The sequence below is a fragment of the Mytilus californianus genome, unplaced genomic scaffold, assembly GCF_021869535.1.
Source record: "Mytilus californianus isolate M0D057914Y unplaced genomic scaffold, xbMytCali1.0.p SCAF_14, whole genome shotgun sequence".
In the NCBI taxonomy this organism is placed as follows: Eukaryota; Metazoa; Mollusca; class Bivalvia; order Mytilida; family Mytilidae; genus Mytilus; species Mytilus californianus.
Genome location: NW_026262626.1, coordinates 6,971,352 through 6,979,533, shown reverse-complemented (window position 1 = coordinate 6,979,533; position 8,182 = coordinate 6,971,352). Strand labels below are relative to the sequence as shown.

Below are 8,182 nucleotides of genomic sequence, written 5' to 3'. Positions count from 1 at the left end.
GTTAAAAAATTATAAAATAATTAATCTTTGGGTTTCGTAATTTGTAAGGATAACATGGGCATAACAAGAAGAAATAAACAGATTAAGATATACGCTATTCATAAACATGTTAATACTATAATCTTCCCCAAGGTTAAAAAATATAACAGAGATACATTTATTTATATATTTTTACGTTCCTAGTAAAATCTTTTTCGAAAAGGTAGGTAGTTTTATAATTTTAATACAAATTTATGCCTTTTAATTAAAGAATAAAGAGATTTCAAATGAACAGAGAGATGTTAAGATTAAGGCGATTAACGATAAATGGCGCCATGAGAGATCTCCTTAACTTTGTAATCTAAAATATGCACAAAAAAAATGCTTATCATAATTATAAAAATAAAATGAATAATCTGTGACAATTTAAAAAAAAAAAATCGCTTAATGAGTTAAAGTTGCTACCTTGCGAGCTTGCACGTAAAACAATCTGACTCCACGTGTTCTAGTACAAAGCAGGGATTATTTATGCGCAACTGAATTTGATTTTCGCAAAATATTCTTTATCTGCTATTTCTGAATTTTAATTTTATTTTCAACTGCTTAAACATGACTAGGCGAAAACAATATCGTCTTAATATTAACATCAATAAATTTGAAAAAAACAATGTAATAAAATACATGCCAAGCCAGAGTTTAGATGCAAAGCGATACGTTGTATAATATTTAAATAATTATTTAGCTGGTTTGGCCGTTCTAATATCACAATTTCACACCTCATAATATTGTATAATATAACAATTTACTATTGAGTGGTTTAAACATGTAGTATTGAAACACCTGGATTAAACCAAATCCTCTGTAGACTTTTTAATACATTAAAATCCCTCTTTTAAATGGGATGAATAATTAAAAACCACGTAACGTAAGTCTTGATATTTCACTCCGTAGAAATGTATTAATTGGTGACGATTAAACCCACAAGGTAGGACTTTTTAGCTATCTTTCTGATTTCCCCCCAGCTGTACTCAATATCTACTAATTTTGACTTCAATAATTTGTCAAAACAATAACAATTATATTACTGCACTGTACGTATTACATATACTAGTACTACTGCTACTATACTACTATAGTACGACTACGTTAATTTTAATGTCATAACGCAAGACTGGTGGCTTTTAGTGGCGTAGGAGTAAACTGAAAAGTGGGGAGGAGGGGACAAACTCAAAATGAAAAATAAATCAAAATAACGTTTAATTGTTATATTGCAAGTGTGAGGGACAAACATAAATAAATAGAATATGAGTAGTTATGACGATGATGATGATGATAACAATAAAGCCCCCCTTTAAAAACAAAAGCAACCAAAAAAAAAACACAACAAATACGAACAAACAACAAAAACAAAAACAAAAACAGAAAAAACAAAAACAAAAAATTGCCCATCGATATTTCAATTACACAATTTACAGTAAGAAAAATAATAATGATAATAAAAATAAAAAAACAAGACAAAAACGCATCCCGCCGGTTTTTCTTTTATAACGCTTACATTATTTATACTGAAATTTTTCAGCATTTTCATTCCTTAAAAAATTAAAATACTTTTTTTGACATGAGGTAAATTCATGTTCGTTTTTTGGATGTCTTTTTTCTCTGTGATTTGTTAAAAAAGGTTTGGCTTACGGTCTGACCGACATTAGATGATGATCTAGCAGTAATAGACCACTAGCAGCAACTCATCAACATGGTCCGTCGATAAAACGGAATGCAAATATAAATTCCTACATCCTGTCGATACTTATACTTTGGCATAATTATAATAAGCATTGCACAAGGTCCTGTCTACATATCTCAGTCTGCCCATAATTGAATACACACAATCCGAGAAGTACTGATATATATTTTAGTCTCTAAGAACATGGTTTATCTAAAAGTTGAAATCGGGCTTTGAACTAGCTTTCAGTAACTGCAAGTACTATAAGACCGGTACTTTGTGTCTTCTGTCTTTTTGTTATTTTGTACATAATACCGACATGATAAGTCAACACCTTTCACACTGAATTTTAGTTTTCTTATGTTGTGTTGTTACACCACCGTCCCAAGTTAAAGCAAGGTTTGAGCGCTTACACACATGTCAAATATCGATATTTTTCTTATGTGCCTGTCTTAAGCCAGCAACTTTTATTACCAAAAAACAACCAACATAATAATTTCAGTGTAACTTGTGATTTATTTCAATAAAAATAATTTTTGCGAAAAGAACCACAGGAGCATGTAATCCAGTGGTTGCGTTGGTAATTATATTCCATAATTGTGTGTCGTGTATTGTTCTGGTATAAATCAGAACGTTGGTTTTCGCTTTTGAATTGTTTCACATTTTGGTATGCTGCAGCCGTTTATAGCTCACCATACGGTATGGGTATTCGACAATTAAGAAGTCAAATATCAAGGTTATTGGACGGCTGTCAACAACACGACAAAGCCGTGGTCAACTTTTATAGCACAAAACCGGGGATATACTCGACATTCAGAAGGAGTATGCATTTTACTTAATTATTGGATAATATAAAAAGTCAGTTAAAACCTTCAGATATTTCCTTCTATTTCTGGGATATTGGGATAATCTTATATGTAAATACTCTTACTTCCCACTGGCAGACCAAATATCATTTCTGGTCGACCCCTTTCCCTAACCTGTCTTTCAAATGTATTGTCAATGTGTTCTCGTCCTGCCATTATGTATTATTTGGCAATGGTTGTTGAGCCAATTACATGTACATAGGCACCCATCTGTTGTTGAAGACTGTGTATTGACATCTGAATGTATTTTGGTTATATGTGTCATTGGATTGCTGTCTCATTGACGATTAACCTCTCCTTTTGTATGTATTCATCACAAAACATGCATTTTTGCGCCTGTCCCAAGTCAGGAACCTCTAGCCTTTGTAAGTATTGTGATTTTTTTGTTCATTTGTATGTTTCGGAGTTAAGTGTGGTGTTCATTTCGCTGTACTAGAATACATCGTTGTTTAGGGACAAATTGAAGTCCGCCTGCGGATGAGGGATTTTCTCGTTGCGTTGAAAACCCTTGGTAGCCTAGGGCTGTTTTCTGCTCTTTGGTCGGGTTGTTGTCTCTTTGACACTTTGCCCGTTTCCATTCTCTTTTCTATATGGAGGAGGGATATTACTTGCAGAACACCCGATAAAAAATGACAGAGTATACTATGATGTATATTCACATATCTTGTACACTCATGTTGATGTTCATTTTAAAATAGTATAACTATTCCTCAAATGCGAAACCCGTAGCCTTGAATTAAATAGCCTTGTTTTTAAACACGCGGGCCGATCATTTAGTATTATTACACCTCGGTGTGTATTTTATTTAAAAAAATATCTGCGAATAAATTTACTATTTTTACGAAATTGTCTAAAAAAGACTATTTACCGGTAAATAGTTTCAAAAAACTATTTACTGGATATGAACTATTTACTGGAAGCAAACATTTTCCCGTAAAGAAAACTACCGGTTAATAGTCTTTTAACGAAAAATACTGGAAGCAAAGTTAACATTTTCCCGTACTTTTTTGCTTTTATGTATAATAAAACACTTATTTCCTGGCTATTGGGACAATATCAAGTTTATTATTACCCTCGACACACAACTCTTTATCTCCGTTTCGCGTCGGGAAACATTTGGTTACTAGAACTCGGGGACAATAAACTTGCTTAAGTCCTCATTGCCAGAAAATATAAGTGCATACTATTTATTAGAGACCGTCATATTAAGTAAAAGTCTGTTCTATATCAAGACATCTTAAAGACTAATTCAATAATCTTAAGTCAACTGTTGTTTTCGTTTAAAATATTTATGGTTTAATCGACCTTCATATATATTTAGCTCAAATACTATATACACCTCTTTTGTGATTGAATGACTGTAGTTCGAATGTCCAGCTGTTTAACTAACTAATCTTATTCACAAATGGAAGAAAGATTGAATAAGATTTTCCGCAAAACGAAGTCTATTTAGCAGGGTCATTAATCCCAAGTTCAAAATATCGACAAATTCCCGCTGAAGTAAAAAATAAATTTTGCGCTGAAAGAAACAAGACATGAGGGTCTAGATGGGGTTCACAGAATAGAGAATAACGGACAAAAAATATAGAATAGAAAAAAATGGGCAAAATGATAAAGAATAGAGAATAATAGCCCCAAAAGTTAAAGAATACAGAAATGATGGGCGCCCATCCAGACCATCAGACCATAGATGTATAAATACATCTATGATCAGACATTCGGCTGTCCATTAATATAAGTAATCAACTTTTGTTCAGGATCTCTAGCATCTTAAAAAGGGCAAGGATGTAAATCGCTTGTGAGTTTATTTTATATATCAAAACATAAAGGGAATTCGAATAGCTTTGCAATGCATGTTTTCCTCTTTGTTCAAATGTTTTTGACCTCTGTATATACTTATATATCGTGCATAGAATTTATCCTAGTTTGCCAACTTTTAATTTTCCAAATCATTGACAAATTATTTAATCAAAAAGACAATATATTTACTGTCCAACAGTTCCATTGTTTATTCAAATCTATATAAGGTACACACATGTATATCATACAATACCACAAACTTGAAGGTACAAAGTTTAGTTGTGAAGATATTTGAGAAGAACTAACTTCGCAAATTCATTTTGGAATATCATTAATTTCATATATTACAAAAAGACGCAATGTTATTTTATTAATTTAAAAGAAAGGCTGAGTATTAGAATAACATTTTTCGTGAATTACGTAGATTTAAAATATTATTGTTGATTCATCCAAAAATAACTTTGGAGGGTATACATTTATTTAAGTGTTTTGTTACACAAATTTGTTTAAAAGTGAAACTTATATAATGAGACTTTGTATTATTGACAGAACTTCAAATCAATTGTTTGTAATTGGAAAATGTTCCTTTATAGGAATATACCAATGTTGCTTTTGATACTCATTTAACTCGGATAATACACGCCCTCTTACGGTCAGTCTCCTCTGGAGTTAATGTATAGTGATTGCACTGGTCGGAATATAACGACTGGATTATTCAGTTAACATTTATGAGCTGATACAGTTATATTTTCAAAATTAAAAATAGGTATAGTTCCAATTTCCTGTGTGTTTGATTCACAACCTACCATTGTTTGAATATTAAAGAGTATACATCGTATACTAAAACATTTTCGACCATTTTACATATGTCCATTTCTTTAAAAATGAAAATTTTATTAAGCGCTACATTCTGAAGACATTTTCATACAAAACTGCATGTTTTACATGTTTTTTTTTAAACTTCGCAGTAACGGGCATCTGTTTCCAAAATGATGTAATTTTTATTTGATGAAAAATCTAACCCGTTTCATGTTACGGCTAACAGCTTAAACAGTTTCTCGTACTGAAATGTGTACGATTTATTAATAGTCTTACCATGAGCAACACGACTGGTGCCACATGTGCAGGAAGATCTGCTTTCCCATCCGGAGCACCTAAGATCATCCCCGGTTTTTGGCGGGATTCGAGTTGCTTAAGTAGTCTTTGTTTTTTATGTAAGTGTTTTGAAGACTGTTGTTTGTCTTAAGAATTTTGATTCTCCCTTGGGTATCTTCCGCCTCGTTTATATAAAAAAAATACTGGCTTAATAGGATAGCGAACGTTATAAAGAATATCAGTTGACCGGGGTTTACCTTTTGGGGTTCTTGTTAAAAAGTGGTGAAATTAAAAAAAGAAACGGACACAATCAACTTTATTGTCCAGACAAACTATAATGTGACATCACCGAATCTTCACTTATCATGAGAAACATGACGGAAACCACATGACTTAGTCATTCCAAAGGTCGCCGGACATTTTGCAAATGCCAGTACAAATTGTTTTGGTCCAATTTAGTGATATGAATAAGTGGACCAAATACCAGTTATTTTTTTTTATTTGTCCAAATAATATGTGTAAATGTCCTGTAAAAAGAGTCTGGTCCGTGTAGAGAAGCCTTTGGAACGACTGACATCTGGAACAGATTCTGCTTACCCTTTCGGAGCACCCAATACCACGAACCCGCGGTTTTATGTGGGATTCGTGTAGCACAGTCTTTAGTTTTCTATGAAGTGTTTAGGGACTTGTTTGTCTTTTCATCGTTTCTCGTGTTTTGCAATGACGTTGTCAGTTTCTCTTCGACTTACGTGTTTTTAATGTCGACTTGGTATCTTCCGCCTCTTTTCGTCAACATGAAACGACTTGATAAATTCAGAAATTAATTCTATTAAGGCAACAGTACGAACAGGCTATCACATATCGAGGTATTTCACTGAATTAAGCTTTTATTAGGATTATTACACTTCTATTTTTTCACTTCCAGGCAGCAGATACACATCAGTATCAGAGACCATGTCGACATCGGTTGCCATAAAGGTAAATATATATCATACCTGTAGAAGTATATAATACAAAATATAAGATTGAACAGGGGCTTAATTTTCATTACTCACATCTTTATAAAAAAATATCATGACTGATACAACTTATTTAGGGGTTATTTCCCTTTATTTGATTTCTAATGCGCATCTAATCAGTTGTTCGTTTGAAAACATTTGAATAAATACAAATTTCATTAAAGTTCTAAACATTGCTGCATGCTTCAATATTTATTGCAAGAAAACAGAAGCCTTGCATTAGATTGCTTAATTAAGTGTATTTTTATATGTGTATTAAGTGTATACATATATGCGGTGTGTGGGAATCCGTAATCATCAATATGTAGTTCGTTCCCTTTGTGTTGAATCGCCTATGATATTAAAAAATACATTTTCGCTTATCTCGCTCGTCTTTTGAAGGTTGATGCTGCAAGTCCCGCAGGTCTCTCCGAAGAGAAAAAAAATGGCGGGGAAGTATTTGGAACATGGAAGAGACGGCCGTCAATTATATCAGACGCCAATACAGACGAAGAAAAAAGCCCAAATCCCGCATCCTTACTCAGAAGAAGATCAACATTTAAGGGTATAGCAACTGGTTTGTTAAGCATGCGCAGATTTACTAAAGGACGGATTAGCATTTCAACAGCACCAGAGGAAGTAAAACCTAAAGTAAGGCTGGAAAACACTTACAAGACAGACCCAGATGAAGGAAAGGAGTTCAGAGCCATGAAAGTCGAAGATGTTGTGAGCAGTATTTTGGAAAAAGAACTTTGTAATGAAAAATATGAAAAAGAACGATGTAAAAATCTAGCATGTGACCTTTCTGTACTGATTAAGAATAGAGTGAAAAAGATGGGGTTTCCACGATACAGAATAATCTGTAATGTAATTATTGGACAGAGTCTGGAACAAGGCGTAGAAATGGCAAGTCAGTGTATTTGGTCGCCTTCTACAGATAACTTTTCTTGCTCATCATACCGAAATGGATCACTCTTCGCCGTTGCTACAGTACACGCTGTTTATTATGAGTAATCCAAAACTTAGTACATTTAATAGACACGTGATTACATAACATCCTTCAACTAGCATACAAAAAGTTCTGTTTCGTTTAAATCTCCGAAAAGGATTATTAAGTTAAATAACCATCACATTTACATATTGTTGGTATAAACTATAGCATACATTTATCATAATTTTTAAATTTGTATGCAAAATTACAGTTTAAAACGTTTTTTCGAATAAAGATCATCTTTGTCGCGCTATGTTCCTGCTATCTGAGCTTCCTTTTCATTAGAGGGTATTGTTGGGAATTTATTTTTAAAACTCTGAGTACTGTTGAATGCCCTTCCTGTTATAGTGATTCGATTACAATATGCAGTAGAGGTTAAAAGTGTTTCACGCCTCGAAAACGATCTATATATTTCAAATTTAAACATATATTTAAAACAACATCCTGTTATTTCGTGCCTGACTGGATTGAATTTTTTACAATTAAAAACAGAAATATCTGCGTGCAGTTTCTTATAATAGTTTTTGAAGTATTTCTTTGCATTACATCTTTATAGAGATCACTGCTTAAAGACAAAATTTAATCGGCAGTTTTGCTCGATATATATATATATATATATATATATATATATATATATATATTAAACAGCACTGACCGATCCAAACTAGTATTATATTTCAATTTTGACAACGGTAGAGTAATTAAAACAGAGGCTGCGTATTTAAACATCCCA

At 32.7% G+C, this 8,182-nt stretch overlaps 1 long non-coding RNA gene across 1 annotated transcript; it reads left to right on the top strand.

Annotated features, from left to right (window-relative positions):
• Positions 1-888: 888 nt before the first annotated feature.
• On the top strand, positions 889-7,197 carry LOC127724115 (uncharacterized). The gene is made up of 3 exons (XR_007992364.1): positions 889-964; positions 6,386-6,438; positions 6,861-7,197. It is a non-coding gene; the product is annotated as an uncharacterized LOC127724115 (long non-coding RNA).
• Positions 7,198-8,182: the final 985 nt, after the last annotated feature.